Source organism: Scatophagus argus, chromosome 22, assembly GCF_020382885.2.
Source record: "Scatophagus argus isolate fScaArg1 chromosome 22, fScaArg1.pri, whole genome shotgun sequence".
Taxonomy (NCBI): domain Eukaryota; kingdom Metazoa; phylum Chordata; class Actinopteri; family Scatophagidae; genus Scatophagus; species Scatophagus argus.
The window spans coordinates 17,495,236-17,515,032 of record NC_058514.1 but is presented as its reverse complement, the minus strand read 5'-3'; the positions used below and the strand labels follow the sequence as shown (position 1 = coordinate 17,515,032).

At 43.9% G+C, this 19,797-nt stretch overlaps 1 long non-coding RNA gene across 1 annotated transcript; it reads left to right on the top strand.

The window, feature by feature from the left end:
- The first annotated feature begins 2,059 nt into the window (after positions 1 to 2,059).
- Positions 2,060 to 3,196, top strand: LOC124053817. The gene is made up of 3 exons (XR_006842236.1): positions 2,060 to 2,192; positions 2,271 to 2,348; positions 2,792 to 3,196. It is a non-coding gene; the product is annotated as an uncharacterized LOC124053817 (long non-coding RNA).
- The last annotated feature ends 16,601 nt before the right edge of the window (positions 3,197 to 19,797 follow it).

Sequence of the window (19,797 nt, the reverse complement as noted above, 5' to 3'; positions counted from 1 at the left end):
CAAGTTTTTCAGCATCACTCTGAGAGAGGACGCTCCTAATCTTAGCGATATTACGGAGGTGAAAGAAGGCGGTCTTAGAGGTCTGTTTAATGTGATGAATAAATGACACGTCTTGATCAAAGATAACGCCGAGGTTCCTTGCAGTCGTACTGGAGGCCAAAGTAATGCCGTCCAGAGAGAGAATATTATCAGCTATTCTATTTCTAAGGTGTTTGGGGCCAAAAACAATGACCTCAGTTTTGTCTGAGTTTAATAATAAAAAATTGGAGGTCATCCAGTCCTTTATGTCCTTAAGACATGCCTGGAGTCTGGCTAACGGCTCTGTTTCTTCAGGCTTTAAGGATAAGTACAGCTGAGTGTCATCAGCATAACAATGAAAGTTTATGTCATGTTTCTGAATAATATTTCCTAGAGGGAGCATGTATAAAGTGAACAGGATCGGCCCAAGCACTGAACCTTGTGGAACACCGAGGCTAACCCTTATATATGAAGAGGAAACATTATTAACTTGAGCAAAGTGAAATCTATCTGTTAAATATGATTTGAACCAGCGTAGCGCAGTCCCTGTGATCCTAGTCTCATGTTCTAATCTGTGTAATAAAATGCTGTGATCTACAGTGTCGAAAGCAGCACTGAGATCTAGCAAAACAAGTATGGAGACAAGCCCCCGGTCTGATGCCATGAGGAGGTCATTTGTGACTTTAACCAGTGCTGTTTCTGTGCTGTGATGGGCTCTAAAACCAGACTGAAACATCTCAAAGAGACTGTACCTGTGTAGGTGATCAATCAACTGATTTGCAACCACTCTTTCGAGTATTTTAGATAGGAACGGGAGGTTGGATATCGGCCTATAGTTTGCTAAGATGTCTGGGTCAAGTGAAGGTTTTTTAAGTAAAGGTCTAATAACAGCGGTTTTAAACGCCTGTGGTACATAACCTGTTGTTAAGGATAAGTTTATCTGATCTAAGAGGGAAACGCTAATCAAGGGAAAGACGTCCTTGAGGAGCTTAGTTGGGATGGGGTCTAAGAGACATGTAGTTGGGTTAGATTTGTTAATGCTGGAGGTCAGCTCGGGGAGGTCTATGGGCAGGAACCTGTCCAGGGACCTGTCTAGGGATGGAGTAGGATTAAAAGAGATTACTGGAGATGGCACTATATTGGCTATTCTGGGAAGATCTTTATTGATTTTTTCTCTAATGTTATTGATTTTATTGGTGAAGAAACTCATGAAGTCTTCACTGCTAAGAGCTGCAGGAATACAAGGTTCAACAGAGCTGTGACTCTTGGTCAGCCTGGCTACAGTGTTAAAGAGAAAACGTGGGTTGTTCTTGTTTTTCTCTATTAATGTTGAATAATAGGCAGTTCTGGCTTCACGAAGGGCCTTTTTGTATGCCAATAGACTGTCTTTCCAGGCTCTCTGGGATTCAGCTGATTTGGTGGAGTACCACTTCCTCTCCATCCGTCTTGATGTTTGTTTAAGTTTTCGTAAATTTGAATTATACCAAGGAGCTAGCCTCCTATGATTTCTAACCTTCTTTCTCAGTGGGGCAACCATATCTAAAACTGTGTGCAACGTGGCTGCAGTGTTGTTGACAAAGGAATCAATTACTGCAGGAGTAACGTTTAAATCAGTACGGTCTGTTGTACTGGTACATGGAGCTGAGGGGAGCTGTGATGGGATTGCATCCCTAAATCTGTCTACACTATCTTCAGAGAGGCATCTGGTGTAATAGACCTTTTTGTTGTGTGCTGTAAAGTCTTCTAGAGTTAGTTCAAAAACTACAAGCGAATGGTCTGAAAGGAGGGGGTTTATGGTCTGAAAGGAGGGGGTTTCTAATGTCCACCATCTCCCTCAGCCTGCCAGCCAGCAGCAAAATGCTGCTAATAGAGACCTAGGGACTGTGTCTAATGCCCAGACTGCCATTTTCAGGCCCTGGAGGTAGTTCCAGTGGTTATTTTATCCATCGTCGAGGCGACGATGCAAAAGCGGGGGGTAGGTGTGACCTGTCGTGTCTTTCCCTGCCACTATATGGCATTGTGCTAAGGGACGGAGCGGGTTGATTGAGGGGCGGTGCGATGCGTCTCTATATATAGATGTGCGATGCGTTTGCCTCTTCCTCTTCCGCTTCCTTCCTGTGGCCACTGTGATTGTGTGACGTGGTCGTTGCGGGCGTATGATCCTCTTCGCTCAGGTAATGTATGCCGCTATTCTCTCGCTGCTGGTGTATGCACGGCGCAGTGGTTTTGGTGACGCGATCTTTGTTTTGTAGAGCGCGACCGGCTGCCGGGCCGTGGGGATGTGTCGCCCCACTGGTAGTTTTTCCTGGAGATGCTCATCTGCCCTTTCGGTAAGTCCGCGATTGTCTGATTGTTTGGGTGTTTTGGTGCAGCTGAGTGATTAACCCGTGACAGGAGCTGGCCGTCTTCTGCCTCTTTCCGGCGTGGCCGTAGCCTTGCGGAACGAGGCGAGGGTAAACTGCCGGCAACTACCAGTCACTCCTCCCTGGGTCTGCGCTGCCGTTTTGGCTCTACTACCGTTTTGGCTCTACTACCGTTTTGGCTCTACTACCGTTTTGGCTCCATTATTGTATCGGCTGTATTGCTGTTTTGGCCTGATGTGGAGTTTGTTCCTTCCTTTTCTCTCGTGTTGTTTTTTTCCTTTATTGTATTGATGAGTTTATTATATTGTCTTTTTCTTTTTTTCTTTCTTTAGGTCAATGTTTGTTTAGTTCACGCCAGTTATACTAACCTTTGGGCTTGTTTTATTAATTGTTATTTCTTTTGTTGTTAGGTGTCGTGGGCTCCCTGTGGCCGTTAATCCCTGGTGGTGGTGTGTTCTCCACGGTCCCCCCTTTTTTGGTTTTGTGTGTGTGTGAGTGTGTAGTTTCACGGGTGATTCTGTCGAGGACCTCCCCTCCCCTTTGTCTTGTGGTTGTCCTGCTGCATGGTAGCTCCGGCCAGCTTTATTCGCCCCTTGGTTTGTTTTATTGTGTGTTCAACTGGTGTGACTGTGTTTGAATTGTATTTTGTTTATTCTATGTGTTAATAAATTCTTTGTTGTGGAACCGTCTCGCCCTGTGGTATTGAACCTGTGTGGCCTTGGTCTAAATAACCAACACAGTTAAGCTCAGATTTCCTGGGGCGCAATTCCCCAGGTGGCGTTGTCGCAACTACGATTTTTTTTTATGCTCCTTAGTGTCCACCTCGCCACATTCGCATAGATATCTACATAGGCCTACTGTGCCTACTGTGTAAAATTATATAGGTAACTCACGTTTATTATTGATGACAGCATCCAGGTGACTGGTGTTAGCTCCAGCTAACATGAGGTTGAAAGATAAAACTTTTTTTTTTTTTAACCTCAACAGTTTAAAAAAATAAACTCCTGAACTCCTGAATTCCTCCAGCAACAACATGCTACTCAGTTCTCAAGGCTAGCGGCTGTCTCTCCGCATGCAACAGCTCAAGTTCATTTTACCACTTGAACCTCTCTTCTCTCCACATGGCAGAGGGGCTGAGTCCTCCGCTGTATTACTGAGTGAAACTGTATCGATACCATTTGAAGCCTTCATTCTCAGCGGTATATACTGCAGGCAACATCAATGGTCAAACACTGCCACGTTTTATATCCTTTCCAGTTGAATCTCATTCGTCAAACAGCTTCTCTGAGCTTTACAACAGTTTACGTTCATCACTTAATGCTCTGTTACTTTTGTTAGCTGTAACGTTCACTCTCACAATACTCAATACTACACACCCTTTATATGCTCCCCATCAGTGATATTATTTGGAAACACACACAACACATATATATTTTCATTGTTATACAGATGACACACAATTGTACTAGTCAATGAAGCCAGATGAAACAAATCAGCTAGCCAAACTTCAGGCATGTCGTAAAGACATAAAAACCTGGATGACTTACAATTTTCTACTTCTAAATTCAGACAAAACTGAAGTCATTGATCTGGGCTCTAAACACCTTAGAAACAAATTATCCAATGATAACTCTAGATGGCTTAGCCTTGGCCTCAAGTTGCACTGTAAGGAATCTAGGAGTTTTTTATGATCAAGACACGTCCTTTGACTCACACATAACACACACAAGACTGCATTCTTTCACTTCTGCGATATTGCAAAAATTAGGCACATTCTGAGTCAGAAAGATGCACAAAAATTAGTCCATGCATTTATTACCTCCAGGCTGGATTATTGTAACTCCCTTTTATCAGGTTGCCCCAATAACTCTCTAAAGACTCTCGAGCTAATCCAGAACGCTGCTGCATGACTACTCACAAGAACCAGCATTAAAAAATTTCCCCTTGGGGATAAATGAAGGAATTCTGATTCTGATTAGAGATCATATTTCTCCCGTACTGGCTTCTCTACATTGGCTGCCTGTAACATCCAGCATAGAGTATAAAATTCTTCTCCTCAAGTATAAAGCCCTGAACAGCCAACCATCACATCTTAAAGAGTTCAAAGTGCCCTATTATCCCACCTGAGCTTTATGTTCCCAAGATGCAGGGTTACTTGTGGTTCTTAAAGTCTTCAAAAGTAGATCGGGAACCAGAACCTTCAGTTATCAAGCTCCTCTACTGTGGAACCATCTTCTGGTTTCGGCCTGGGAGGCAGACACCCTCTCTATATTTAAGAGTAGACTTAAAACTTTACTTTTTGAAAAAACTTATAGTTAGGGCCAGCCTAGGCTAGCCTATAGTTATGCTGCTATAGGCTTAGACTACCGGGGGCCCTCCCATGATGCACTGAGCTCTCTCTTCCTCTCCCTCTCCTTCTGCACACATTCATGTCCCATTAATGCCTGTTACTAACTCAACTTCTTCCCTGGGGTCCTTGTGCTTTCTCATTCCGCTTTGTAGTCTGGCCTTGGTGTCTCGCACTCTCTGTTTCTTCAGATTTCTCCAGAGCTCCATCCACCTGCACCAACCTCCACCTGCATCACCTCCTTCCCTGTGCTTCTACCCTGCCTGCCGTCCCTGCTCATCAACCAACCTGCTGCTCCTGCTTTCCCTGTTTACGGTCCAGTCTGTCCACCAGGAGCTTCCATCAGCTCTCCCCTGACTGATCATTCCCCATCTATCCCATATCTCATGATTGTTAACTACTTTCCTGTCTGTACAACATCCATTGCACATCCATCCTGGGTGAGGGATCCCTCCTCTGTTACTCACCATGATGTTTCTCCCATTTTTCCCTGTTGAAGGTTGTTCTGGGAGTTTTTCCTTCATCAGTGTGAGGGTCGAAGAGCAGAGAGTGTTGCTCTGAATTTGAGACACTGCGATTATTACTGTTTGGTCATAATCTATTTTATTTTATTTCTATTACTACTCTGTACAGCTACTACCATTGTTATGTTTATTGTTATCATGATCACCATAGTACCTTCTGTATATTTCATCATTTTCTATAGTTACTATATACAATACTTGTATTATACTGGTATAATACTGGTATTATTGCTGTTGCTAAGTATCTCTGTTTGTGTGCGCCTTCTCTAACCCCCCCATCCCCCTCGCTCTCTCTCACTCTCAACCCAACCGGTCGAGGCAGATGGATGCCCACCTAGAGTCGGGGTCTGCTCTGAGGTTTCTGCCTTCTAAAAGGCAGTTTTTCCTCGCCAGTGTCGCCAAGTGCTTGCTCAAGGGGGAATGTTGGGCTCTCTGTGTTACAAAATTTAACTAAAGAGTTTGATCTAGACCTGTTCTAATTGGAAAATTATATTTTCCAATTTCTCAAGCCTGTCAGGTTCAGACTCAAGCAGGACTCAGACGCAGAGATGAAGGTACAAGTGCTGACTTTATTTAGAGAACTCAGCCTACTATACCTCACACAGAGCGATAAAACAAATGGCTATAAAATTACCTGGGCTCGTCTTCAAAAGAAGGAGCACGGCTATGAAAGCTATGAGTCTCAGAAGAGAGGAAACAAAAGAGCTATGAAAGATTACCGAGGGATAATACTAAACTAACTACAACTAAAATTGCTCCAACAGGAGGAAAAAATAACAAGGAAAAATTATTTAACTAGAAACCAAAAATCACTCACTAAGCTGAGGAAAAAATTCTTTCAACAAATAAATCTACAACAGAACGAAAAATCTCGGAGGGAGAAGAAAACAAAAGACCAAAACCTGACGCCATCCTAAGGGAAAAAACCTAAGCTATAAAACTACAACTGAAAATCACTCTTGAGTAGAGGAAAGACAAAGAAAGTAGATCGTAGTACAAATAGTAAGCTGTGGCGAGAAAAGGGCTGGAGTGAACATTCACGGATGAACACACTGGCACAAGACAAGGGAAACGCAGACTATTTGAACACAAGGGATAATGGGGAACAGGTGGAAACAATCAGGTAATCGGGGAGACAATCAGACTTTAGACACATGAGGAAAGGCAAGTGACCTGAAACGAGAGGAGAGTTACTTTTCAAAATAAAACAGGAAATGACGAGACATAAACCCAAAACAAGACAATACCTCACCGCGGTGTGACAAAGTCCTTCTTTAAACCTTTTCCCATGTGACCTGACGTAGGATTCTGATGATGACGTGGCTACATATGAACCCCCTCGCTTATCTGTGGCTTTTAAAATTGTGAGCTGTAGATTTGTGTCTTCTTAAACATGGCTGGGGTCATGGATGAACTACACACAGACACTCACAAAGAGTGAGAGAAAATAAACATAATGAATACAATACAGAAGTTATAAATGTTGCTGAAGTCTGCATTTGCAGTTTGCTTTTGTTGCACTGGTCTGTATGACAAGAACATTAGCCAGCTAGTCATTTGGCAAGTTAGCTGCTCCACAGGCATTTGTAGAGCTACTCAACTCCAAAAACTACCAGAATTTAAATTTACACTATTGTTTCCTTGTTAAAATGTCTTCTAAGTGAGTATGAAATAGCATATGAAAATTATAAAATAAACATCTGCAATGAAGTTTGCCATCAGATAGTCTATAGAGACGCAATGCTTTTTGAGGCAGTTGAGTATGCAGTAATTTCTGCAATAATTTATTCAATAAATTATGCAATAATTTCTAAGTATGGAGCTCATGCTGCATACTTAGAAATTATTGCTAATCTTGAATAGCAATAATTTCTATCATTTCTCACACAGAAAATCCACATAGTATGCAGTTGAAATGCACTGCAAAGTCAATTTGATGTCATACTTAGTGTGAACTGAAGCTATGCACAGTTCACCGTCACTGCCACTGCAGAATGGCAACATTGTAAATTTTTATCAAGTATCAAGTTATTCAGCTTTAAAGCTGGGAAAGCACAAAAAGCCCATACGAAATGGGAAAGAGCTGTTGTGGGATGTGTTGTGGTTACAAAAATAGATTCAACAAGAAATCTGAACAGTCAGGTACATTTCAGGATAACTGATTCCTGGCCATGTCAATGCCCACTGGTTCTTTTGGAAAGATCATTGTTGTCCAGCAGAGCAGTCCAGCAACCTTTAATTTAAGCAGATAATTGTTTAACTGCCAGTTTTGGTTGGTTGGTTCCTGACCTCTAAATTGCTGAACACGTCTCACTTATTCAGCAGTTCAGCTCAGCCTCAAGCTGTGCTCACTGACACCTTTCAGTCAGTGCTATTGTTAGTTCATTTAGACTACTGTAGTAGAAAGCTGTTATTTGAACTATGCTGCAGAGCAAACAACTACATTAAGACTATTTGTGTCATGATCCCTGTTAAGTGTTTTATTATTTCCCTCATGTTTCATGTCTTGTCTTCCTGTTTTATTTTACGTTCACTCACCTCTGTCTCTGTTTCAGGTTCCTGTCTGCCCTGCCTCCTCCCCGTCTGTGTGCACCCGTTCCCTGATTGTTTTCCCCGCACCTGCGTCATATCACTCCCCATTAGCCTCGTGTATATATGAGGAAATTTTCTTAGACAAGAATGCACACGGGTGCAATTTACCGTCCTGGGGATTAATTTGTGAGAGGACCGCTCCGACCCCGATGTCCGAAGCGTCCACCTCGACCACGAATTGCTGAATGGGATCTGGGAGGATGAGAACAGGAGCAGAGGTGAAGCTCTTCTTGAGACCCAGAAATGCAGCTTCGCATGCGGGGCTCCAAACAAAAGGTCTGTGAGGAGAGGTGAGACGATGCAAAGGCGAAGCTATGGTGCTATAGTTGCGAATGAATTTCCTGTAGAAGTTAGCAAAACCCAAAAACCTTTGAACATCCTTGCGTGACCTGGGGGTAGGCCAATCCGCCACCGCGGAGACCTTCCCAGGATCCATCCTGACCTCCCCCTCAGCAAGCACGAACCCAAGGAATGAGACCGAGGGTCTGTGAAACTCGCACTTCTCCGCTTTGACAAACAGCTGGTTCTGAAGCAGCCGCTGAAGCACCGAGCGGACATGGCGAGTGTGTGACTCCTCATCGGGGGAAAAGATCAGGATGTCATCTAGATAAACAAAGACAAAAACATTGAGCATGTCACGAAGCACATCATTGACTAAACTTTGGAAAACAGCAGGAGCATTCGTGAGTCCAAAAGGCATGACAAGATATTCGTAATGGCCCGTGGGAGTGTTGAAAGCCGTCTTCCATTCGTCCCCCTCCCTGATTCTAACTAAGTGATAGGCGTTGCGGAGGTCCAGTTTGGTGAAGATAGTGGCCCCTTCCAGAAGCTCGAAGGCAGTGGAGATGAGGGGAAGGGGGTACCTGTTCTTAACAGTAATGTCATTAAGGCCACGGTAATCAATGCAGGGACGGAGGGTCTTGTCCTTCTTTTCGACAAAGAAGAAACCCGCACCGGCAGGAGATGAAGAGGGACGGATAATCCCGGCAGCGAGAGAATCCCTGATTGTTTTCCCCGCACCTGCCTCATATCACTCCCCATTAGCCTCGTGTATATATTCCCTCTTGTGTCTTGTCTCGTTGCCAGTTCGTTGTCGTATTTACTTCACGTTCCAGCATTTTTTCATAGTCTTGTCACCAGTGTTTTGATCCCTGCTCGTTTGTTTCCTGACCTCGTCTTAGCCTCACGTTTATTGGATACCGTTGCCTGTTTCTGACTGCCTTTTTGTGTACCGACCCCAGCCTGATTAAACGTTGTTTCTCTGCTTGACCGTCTCCAGTCGCGCAGTTGAGTCTTTCCTTATTTGCCTAGTCAGGACCGTGACAATTTGAAGAGTGAAAACTTTATTGATGGTGCAAATGCAAACTGTATCAATAACAGAACTATGGTAAATATGTGAAATTAACTTTAATTCAAAAGCAAAATGACTACTAAATTTAAAGGGGACATATTATGAAAAACTCACTTTTTCAGTGATTGTACACATATAGTTGTGTATTTGGAGTGCCTACCAATCGTCATGTCTAAAGTTAGAGCTAAGCACAGGAACTGCTCTGTATTTGGTTGTATCAAACAATACAGTTCACTTCTTTGCCTTCCAGCCTCAGAGGACCAAAGAAATCTGTGGATTAATTTCCTTTTTCATGGAAACATTCTCAACATTGCCTAAAATCTGTTTGTGTGCGCTAACCACTTTGCGTCCGACTGCTTCTCTAACCTCGGTCAGCTCAACGCAGGACGAGCTCACGAACCTGGTTTGAAAGAGGAATCAGTATCAATGGTCTGTGGTGAAAGTGCAGACAAAGGACACGCAAGTATAAAAAAAAATTGCCCTCACAGTTGAAGTGAATATCACATGTAAAGTTCTGTATTATTATGTATTGTATTATGTATCTGTATTATTAGCCACAGCCTCTACATTATGTTTGTCAGTTGAAGTTAAACTGAAGTTTATCCTATTGACACCATTAAATAATGTGCAATTAAAATGAGAACATGGTTGCAAGTTAGATGTCTCTGAAGTCTTTGCAGGTGAATTTATTGAAATTCACAATAAATTTCAGAGCTGCAGTGATTCGCCATTTCAACCCCTGACATCATCTGACATGTGTCATTAGGAGGCCTGCAGTCATGTTACGGCTGAATAGTTGTATTCAGGTTATCACAAGTTAATATAAGATAAGATGAACTTTATTGATCCTGCAGTGGGGGAAATTCACTTGTTGTGGCAGCTCACAAGGACAGAAGAGGAGTGCAAAAAACAAAGAGTGTGCAAAAACAGTTACAAAAGAATGTAGAGGTAAAATAAATTAACAATTTACAAGGTAAGTAAAAACAGTACACTATAAAGCTATATACAAGTCCTCATAAGGGAAGAAAGAGGACTAAACCATAGAATTATACAGTCTAACAGCAGCGGGAATGAAAGACCTGCGGTAGCGCTCCTTCCTACACTGAGGGTGTAGCAGTCTGCCGCTGAAGGAGCTGCTCAGAGCCTCCACTGTCTGATGCAGAGGGTGAGAGGTGTTGTCCATGATGGATGTCAGCTTGGCTAACATCCTCCTCTCACTCAGTCCAGTGGGCAGCCCAGGACAGAACTGGCCCTCCTGACCAGCTTATTTAGTCTCTTCCTGTCCCGGTCTGTGCTGCCCGGTCCCCAACAGACCACAGCATACTGAATAGCAGAGGCTACCACAGAGTCGTAAAAAGTCCTTAGGAGGGGCCTGCACACTCCAAAGGACCTCAGTCTCCTCAGAAGGTGGAGGCGACTTTGGCCCTTCTTGTACAGGGCATCGGTGTTATGTGACCAGTCCAGTTTATGGTTGAGGTAGACACCCAGATACTTAAAACTGTCCACCATCTTGATGTCCGAGCCCTGGATGTTCACTGGTGTATGTGGTAATGACCTTCTCCGAAAGTCAATCACCATCTCCTTTGTTTTACTGGTGTTTAAGCACAGGTGGTTGCACTCACACCAGTCCACAAAGTCCACGATGACTGACCTGTACTCCGTCTCATTCCCCTCAGACACACAGCCAACAATGGCTGAGTCGTCAGAGAACTTCTGGAGGTGACATCTGCTGGTGTTGTAGGTGAAGTCCGAGGTGTAGAGGGTGAAGAGGAAAGGTGAGAGTACTGTTCCCTGGGGGGCCCCCGTGCTGCAGACCACCACCTCAGACACACAGTTACGCAGTCTCATATACTGTGGCCTGTTGGTGAGGTAATCGATCGTCTTAGTAACTGGAACCACACAGGAGGTCTTCCACAGGACGGGGACCCTCTCCAGAATAAGGCTCAGGTTGAAGATGTATATGACCACCTCACAGAGCTGGTCAGCACAGTCCCTAAGCAGTCTGGGGCTGATCCCGTCTGGTCCTGCAGCTTTCCTGCACTTCAGCCGCCTCAGTTCTCTCCTCACCTGGAATTGGAACTGGAGTTAAACCTGTTGAAAAACAGGTTTAATTCACTTGCCCAGCGCTGGTTGCCTTCAGCTGTCCCTCTGGCTCCACTCTGTCCATGTCCTGAGATGGTCTTCAGGCCCCTCCACACATCTCGTGTGTTGTTCTGCTCCAGCTGCTCCTCCAGCTTCTTCTTGTAGCTGTTCTTGGCCCGCCTGATTGAGTACTTGAGTTCACACTGATCTGTCTTCTGCTCCACTCTGTCCCCAGAAAAGAAAGCCCTCTTCTTCTGGTTCAGCAGGGCTTTCAGCTCAGGGGTCACCCAGGGCTTGTTGTTGGAGAAACACCGCACCCTCCGGGTTGGCCCACAGAAGTTGATGTAGTCTGTGATGCAGTCAGTCAGGCCGTTGATGTCGTCACCATGAGAGCTGTAAAGTGTCTCCCAGTCTGCAGTTTGGAAACAGTCTCTCAGTCTCTCACTGGCCTCATCAGTCCACACTTTCACAGACTTCTTCTGTGCAGGCTCTCTTCTCACCCTGGGTGTGTATTCAGGGAGCAGATGAACGAGACAGTGATCAGAGTAAACAATAGAGCCATGGCTGAAGCTGAAGGGGTTCCCCAGTGAAGTGCCAAAAAGGTCAAAAAACAGCAAAAAGCAAAAAACAAAACTAATAAAAGTGGTGTCCCTGTGTGCACATTTGGGACAGGAATCAACCACATTAAACAAAACACGTCAAACACGCCAAAAAACAGTAAAAAAAACTAAGAAGAAGAGAAGAGGGGGCGGAGCTGCCACAAGCATCATCTTGAAAATAAATAAATAAATAAATAATAATAATAACAATAATTAATAGTTATTTTCTCAACCTAAAGAGTGTTTGTGCGTGTGTGTTTGTGTGTATGTACTGCAAAGCCAGTAATAGTTAATAATGTTTGCATACTGTGCTAGGATGAAATGTGCTTTACGTGAATTTTTATCAGAGGGCACTCAGAGTGTGCGTACACATGGAAATGTGTGTGTTTCTTTTGTAATGAGCGCAGACAGCCTCAGAGTTCAGCTAGTGTTATATGACTACAGCTGTGCAATTGCTAATGGATTTAGCATTCGGCCCATTTCACTGGCTATGCTGAACATACAGGTTTCTAAACTATAAAGAAGAATGTTGTTTTCCCCCTTTTTTGGAAAGTTGTGTAGGTATATACCCTGTTATTTTCTCAACCTAAAGAGTGTTTCTCTGTGTGTGTGTTTGTGTGTATGTACTGCAAAGCCAGTAAAACCAGAACCAGAACCAACCCTTTCTAAGTAAGCATGCCTTTATTATTTATCACACTTTAAATAGGAAAATAGGCATTATTCTGCAAAACTTAAATAAAATCAATTTATTGCAGCCTTCACAGTCAGTTAAAAATAAAACCAAAAACAATATACATAATAAGTAATTAAGTAATAACACAAATGTGCATGGGGGTTTTGGGACAGTTTTACAGAGAATATGTTGTTATTATGTTTTACAGGTAACGTTGATGAGGTCTTGGACCTCAGCTTTCAAGCAGTTTTCCAAGATCCAAATCCATATGTGGAAGAGGTACTTGGGATCCCAGTCCCTGAAGATCTGTCTGCCCAATTTCCCAAACCAGACAAGAAGCGTTGTGCCGTGTCCTGGATTTGTGAGATTCCTCAGGAGCCCTTTCTTTTCAGGGTATGACTCTGGATCAAGTAGCCCAGCAACACTGTCAAACTGCAGCAGGTTGTTATCTGCGGTAGCCATGTTTAGCCCATGCTCACCGGTTGCCATGGAAGGGGGAAGCAGTACTCGCATTGGCACACCTCCCAGACATGAGGGGCAGGTGTGCAGTGGCTCATTAGCATTTAAAGCAACAGGCACTCAAAACCGCTTGTTATGAAAAGAGCTTTTTTAGAGGGGGATAAAAGGGGGGCTGTGGTGCTTCATCTATGTGTTATTTTGACCAAATAATGTCACAGACTTTTCATGAAGACCACAGGGAATTATAATACCTTGTCAGAAGGGGGTATAATATCTCCCCTGTAAAGAATTCATGTGCTGAATGTGCTAAGTGTCAACACCTACATGGAACTACATTTATCTACAAATGTGATCATTTAGGTTCAGTCTCCAATTCATGTTTATATTTTCAACTGGCAGGAAAGTTTTCATTCTCAGAGAGTTATCCCAAACCAACCTCATTTTGTAAAGTTTTATTAAACACCCATGTGTTACAGTCTCCCAGTAACATTGTGCTTTCAATGGTGCTTCATGGTTTCAACCAAACAACAGATGGAGAGCTGGGGGACCATATGAAAGGACTCATTGTTTATGTAAAAAACACTTCACACACCACAATCAACAGCTACAATAAAAATACATCATGAAATATTTTTCTCGCTATTGTTGCAGGTACTGTGTGAAGAGAACAAGCACAGACTTTTAGTAGAAAAGGTGAAGTGGCTTTTTTAGAGGCTGCCCAATTATCCAATAACCTATAAAAGACAACCCAGGGTGTCAATTAGCTTGCGTAATTGAATAATTACTGCCCAGAGCACTTCAGTACAGTCACCGTAGAAAATGTCAAAAAGCAATTGAAATAAATTACACTTCTCTAAGATCATTCCAGAGAGTGGGACGGCAACAACAATTCACTCTGCAGAAAAGCGGTGTACATATGTATGTATATGTATATTTCAACAGAAATGTTGGCCATCCCTAAGCAAATGTGGGCAGCCGTGGCCTAGAGGTTGGAGAAGCGGCTTGTGATCGGAGGGTCACCGGTTCAATTCCCCCACCGGACGGGCAGGAAAAATTTGGGTGTGGTGGAGTGATTAATGTGAAAAATGCTCCCCCCTCTTCATTAGCCGGCTGATGTGCCCTTGAGCAAGGCACTTAACCCCCTCAATATGTGCTTGATGCTGCCCACTGCTCCTGTGTGTGTTTCACTGCATGTAATTTGCTGTGTGTTCCATGTGTGTGTTCAACTAAGGATGGGTCAAATGCAGAAGATGAATTCAGTGTGTGTATGTAAAAATATATATACTGTCAATAAAGCTGATTCTTCTTAAGCAACATCTGTGGGTGAATCAGTATTTCGAGTGAATTTCCCAGATTCAAAAAATGGGGAATGCATTGCAAAGCCATTAAAACCAGAACTAAACCTTCGTAAGTAAACAACAATATGTAGACACACATGCATACATACAGAGAACAAAGAGAGAGAGAGAGGAACGTCTTTCGCTAGGTCCCTTACTTCCAGTGAAGGGAAATCTTAATGCTTCGGCATACCACGACATTTTGGACAATGCTATGTTTCTAATTTTGTGTTATTGTCATGCCTGGTGTTTTTGGTTATGCTTTGTTTTTGATTTTTGAGTCCATGTGTCATGTTCCATGTGTGTCTTGTGTTTCCATGTATTATGTTCAAGGTTTTTGTCATGTCCTGTTTTATTTTGAAAGTGTCTCTTCCCCTGTGTGCCCTGTTTTCATGTAACTTTGCTTTTAGTTTTCCTGATTCCTTTCTCCCTCCTGATGTGTGTCACCTGTGTCTCGTTGTCATGTCTATTTAGTCCTCGTCATCCCAGTCACCTTTGTCAGTGCGTCTGCATGTTTTTTACCCATGTCAAGCCAGGAACTTTTGTTTAGTTTTGCCTTGCCATGCCATGCCTTGTTTTTGCCAGGAGTTTAGCCACCTCCCCACTGCCGGTGAAGACTCCGCAGATCGAGCCGCCAGCCGCCACGGAGGTCTTCGTTCCTGTCCCTGCTCCGCGCATCGAGCCACCAGCCGCCACGGAGGTCTTCGTTCCTGTCCCTGCTCCGCCAACCAGGCCGCCTGCCGCCACGGAGGTCAAGGTTCCTGTCCATGCTCCGCGGACTAAGCAGCCTGCTGCCGGGGTGATCTACGTTCCTGTCCCTGCTCTGCGGACCAGGCTGCCTGCCGCCGCGGAGGTCTTCGTTCCTGTCCCTGCTCCGTGGACCTGGCCACCTTTGGTTTGGTTTTCCTGACTGCTTTCTTCCTCCTGATGTGTGTCACCTGTGTCCCGTTGTCATGTCTATTTAGTCCTTGTCTTCCCAGTCACCTTTGTCAGTGCGTCTGCGTTTTTTACCCATGTCAAGCCAGGAACTTTTGTTTAGTTTTGCCTTGCCTTGTTTTTGCCAGGAGTTTAGCCACAGTTATTCATAGATCCTAGGACACAGTAAGTGTGTGCCTTTTTTGAGTTGGGTTTTGTTATCTTAAAATAAAGACTTTTGCTCGGCCCTCTGCCTCGCCTACCTGCGCCTTTTTGACTCTGGTTCAGCCTTTCTCTGCGTCAGCAACACCACCCCATCCTGACAGTTATCTTTCAGACTGATGGACTCCAAACGAAAGAGAGTGAGGCAGGATAAAAGTTGACGATCTTTTACTGGACAAAGGAGTATTTAACAACAGTGAAAGAATTTCAAAAGTCCAACACAAAACAACCCATAAACCAGGTGACAAGTCAGTACTCAGCAGTCCAAAGCTTAATAGAATAAACTGAAATCTAGAGGTCCAAGCGGTGTTCAAAAAATCCAAGACAAACCAGAAATCCAGCACCAGCGTGAAGCGGGCAGAAGCAGGCAGGGGAATCTGAACAGAGAGACAAAAAATTTGAATCAAAAACGCAAGCAAGGAATGCAAAGAGCCAGAGTAAATACCACAATGGTGACAGTGTAACCTGGCAATGAGGGACTGGGAGAGTCTTAAATAGTGGAGTGACTGGCCGCAGATGAGAAGCAGGTGTGCAGGTGGGTGGATGATTGGAGGAATGCCCGCTCTGCCTGAAACCAAAAAAGATTGTAATCCTATTACTTTGTGGCAGCAGTTTGGGGAAGACCATTTTCTATTCCAGCATGACTGTTTCCTGATGCAAGGTCCATAAAGACAGGGTTGGGTGAGTTTGGAGAAGAGGAACTTGACTGGCCCGCACCTCATCAAACACCTTTGGGAACAGGTGTGCAGCGGTGAAGGAGACTGGAGGACTGACAGGATCCGTCCATCTCCACTTCAGATTGGCTCGGACAGGTAGACAGACAAACATACAGGGAAGAGTAGGGGAGAACGGGAAAAAGAGAGACACACAAGGAAAAAAAACACAAACCTAGCTCCACAGTCCTAACATAAGGATCAGTGAAGTGGATGTAGTTGTGTGCACAGTTTTGCTGTGCAGTGAAGGATTAGTAACACTTCAGGTGTGCTCACTTTCAATCTGACCTCCAAATAACATTGTTTAGATAATCTGGATAAATTGCTGCTTTGTTTCCAGCCTGTCTGATCTTTTGAATGCTGAGGTTTGAACTGGGGGAAAGTTTAAAAAAATAGGAAAGAAAATTTCCATTAAGCAAAAATTGTCTTAGAAACTTAACCAGGCCATAAATATTAACATTCAACATTTTTTTTTTATTATTCGTATGATGATAAGGTTTTCAGTCAGTTTTCATATTTCTTTAGAGGTAATTGTGAGATGCTTGATGTGAACAATGCCGTTGCAGCAGTGGAATTTTTCCCTCACAAAACTTAATTAAAGATCACATCAGGGCTGTTAGGTGAATGGTTTATTCATTATCCAGAGGTACATTTAATGGGCCAAACTCATTTAGGCTCTCATTATTGAACTTAGCAACAGATCATATTATCCTGCCACGCTGAACTTTCTGAAGGACAGAAATGTAAAGAAAGGTCGACAGATAAGTGCAGTGAAAACAAATGTGTCAGATCAGTCCTTTTATCAAACACTGAGGAAACCTCTCCAAGGTTACCTTATTGACTAGACCAACCACTGATGGCTCTCTCGTGCCAATATTGAAGATGTGAATTTGGAATATTCACACCTTCTTCATTCTAATGTCTAATAAGCAAACACGGGTGGGGACACACTTTTCATTGGTAGGCTAAGCTAAATATGGAGTATCGAGATCATCCTCAATAAGATGCTGATTTATGTTTGTCATGTATCCACTGGGTCTGCACAGATGATGTTCCATGATACTGCATGTGTTCATATTTTGAAGAAAATGGGATAGAAAGGGCATATGAATAAAACAATGGTGGCAAGCACAAAGTATTGCTTCATGATTTTTTTTTTCCCATTTCATTTGTTTGATATGCATATGCATATCAAACAAATGATATGCTCACCATAATTGGCTAACCCCAGAGGGAGAAAAGAATGACAGACTTGGAAAAACAGGAAATGGAAAGAATAAAAGTTATCTTGCAAATATTACAGTGAATTTAACAGAGACAAAGCACAGCAGTCTGGAGAGCTGTGCTGAAAATGTCCAGGACAGGAAAACAGCATACAGCACAAAACACAGTGGTTTTTATGTTATAGGCAAGTTTGGGCACTATTTTATATAATCCACCTATTTGGGGGGCGGAGCCTATAACAGCTTACTATGGGCAAGAGGCGGGGTACACCCTGGACTGATTACTGACACACAAAGACAAACAACCACACACGCATACACTCACACCTAGGGACAATGTAGAGTAGCCAATTAACCTAACGGGCACGTTTTTGGGGCTGTGGAAGGAAGCCGGAGTACCCGGAGGCAACCCACACTGGGACAGGGAGAACATGCAACCTCCACTCAGAAGAGTCCAAGCAGTAATTCCAACCTGGGACCCTCTTGTTGCACAGCCAGCTGTGCTAACCATTGGACCACCGTGCCCCTATTTTAGGATTCAAGGATTCAAGGAGCTTTATTGTCATTTCACACATGTAGACACATGAGGTGGAAAGCAATTCCACCACCAGTTTCCCTGGTCCCGGTATAAGTCCAATAACCAATACTAACTACTATAAATATAAAACAGCACTATATAAATATAAGAAATATAAGAACCAAACAATGTCAGATGACAACAATTTTTACAGCGGTATTGTGCAAATGGCAGAGTAGTGCAAATGAAAAGAGTAGTGCAAAGTTCTTGTGCAAGATGGCTACATTGTGCAAGGGTGGGGTGGGGTGGGGGCCAGCTCTCAGCTCCCCATCATGTCCTTGGTCTTTTTCACACTGATGCAGAAGTTGTTCTCTCTGCACCAACCCTCCAGGTGTTCCACCTCCTGCCTGTAGTCGGACTAGTCGTCCAACCACAGCCGTATCATCTGCAAACTTCACGATGAGGCAGCTCGGATGTTGCGCTGAGCAGTCGTGTGTGAGCAGGGTGAACAGGAGGGGGCTCAGCACACAGCCCTGGGGAGAGCCGGTGCTGAGGGTGATGGGGGAAGAGGAGATGTCGTGGATCTTTAGGGACTGCAGCCTGTCCGTCAGGAAGTCTAGGACCCAGTTGCAGAGGGTGGAGCTCAGTCCGAAAGTACTGAGTTTCTGGATCAGTGTCTGTGGAATGATGATATTGAAGGCTGATGTAAAGTCCACGAAGAGCAGATGGACATAGGAGTCTTTATTCTCTAGGTGAGTGAGAGCTGTGTGGACCACAAAAGATATGGCATCCTCTGGATCGGTTCCTCCTGTATTTTATATATCTGCAAATCCCCACCAAAGACACATTGTCTGTCTGTGCTTACTGGGCTTTCATGTGGCGTCCACACAAACAGTGTGGGTGCAGTGATGCTACTCTTGGCCCTATCTTTCTGTGACTTTGCCTTTGATAATGGAAGGTAATAATGATGATAAAGTATTGCTTTGTCATCATTATGCCTCAGTAAAGCACTCAGAGTTGCCTTGTGTCTAAGTCTGAGTAATGAGTCTGTGTACCCTTCATTCTTTCGATATTTGTTTTAGAATGGAAACCAAAAAACTGGAAATAAGTCATTACTTGGTTTTGCTATTGTCTCATTTGTTTCAGACTGTCCTTTCCCTGGTTACTTCCATTAATTCAATGCAATTCAGTTTTATTTAAAGTGGCAATTCATAACAGAGTTATCTCAAGACACTTTACAGGTGTGTAAACAATACATTCAAAAAAAAAAAAAGAGAGAGAATCAGAGAGAAACAGGTCCCAGCACAAAACCCCACAATGAGTAAGCTTTTAGCGACAGTGGTGAGGAAAAACTTCCTTATAACAGGCAGAAACCTCGAGCAGAACCAGACTCAGTGTAGACGGCCTTCTGCTGCAACCGGCTGGGAGGGAGAGGGGGGAGAGGAGAGATAGAGAGATGGAGAGAAAAGGGAGAGGGAGAGAGGAGAGACAGGGAGGTTAGAGAGAACAGTGACAGATCATCAGTGGGGACAGTGAGGCATTCCCAGGCAAGGCGAGTGACATAGTCCCTCTGTCGTGTCCTTGGTCTGCCCCAGGGTCTCCTCCCAGGTGGACATGCCCAAAACTACTCCCCAGGGAGAGGCATCCTGACCAGATGCCCGAACCACCTCAACTAGCTCCATTTAATATGGAGACGCAGTGGCTCAACTCTGACCCTCTCCCAGATGTCTCTTCACCCTATGTGCAGTGGACGCAAACTATTTGGATATTGAGCAGAAGCAGGGCAACAAAATCCCATAAATTTTGTAACACTGTTTTTCACTATCCTTTGTTGCTGTAACAATGTAAAATTCCCCATTGTG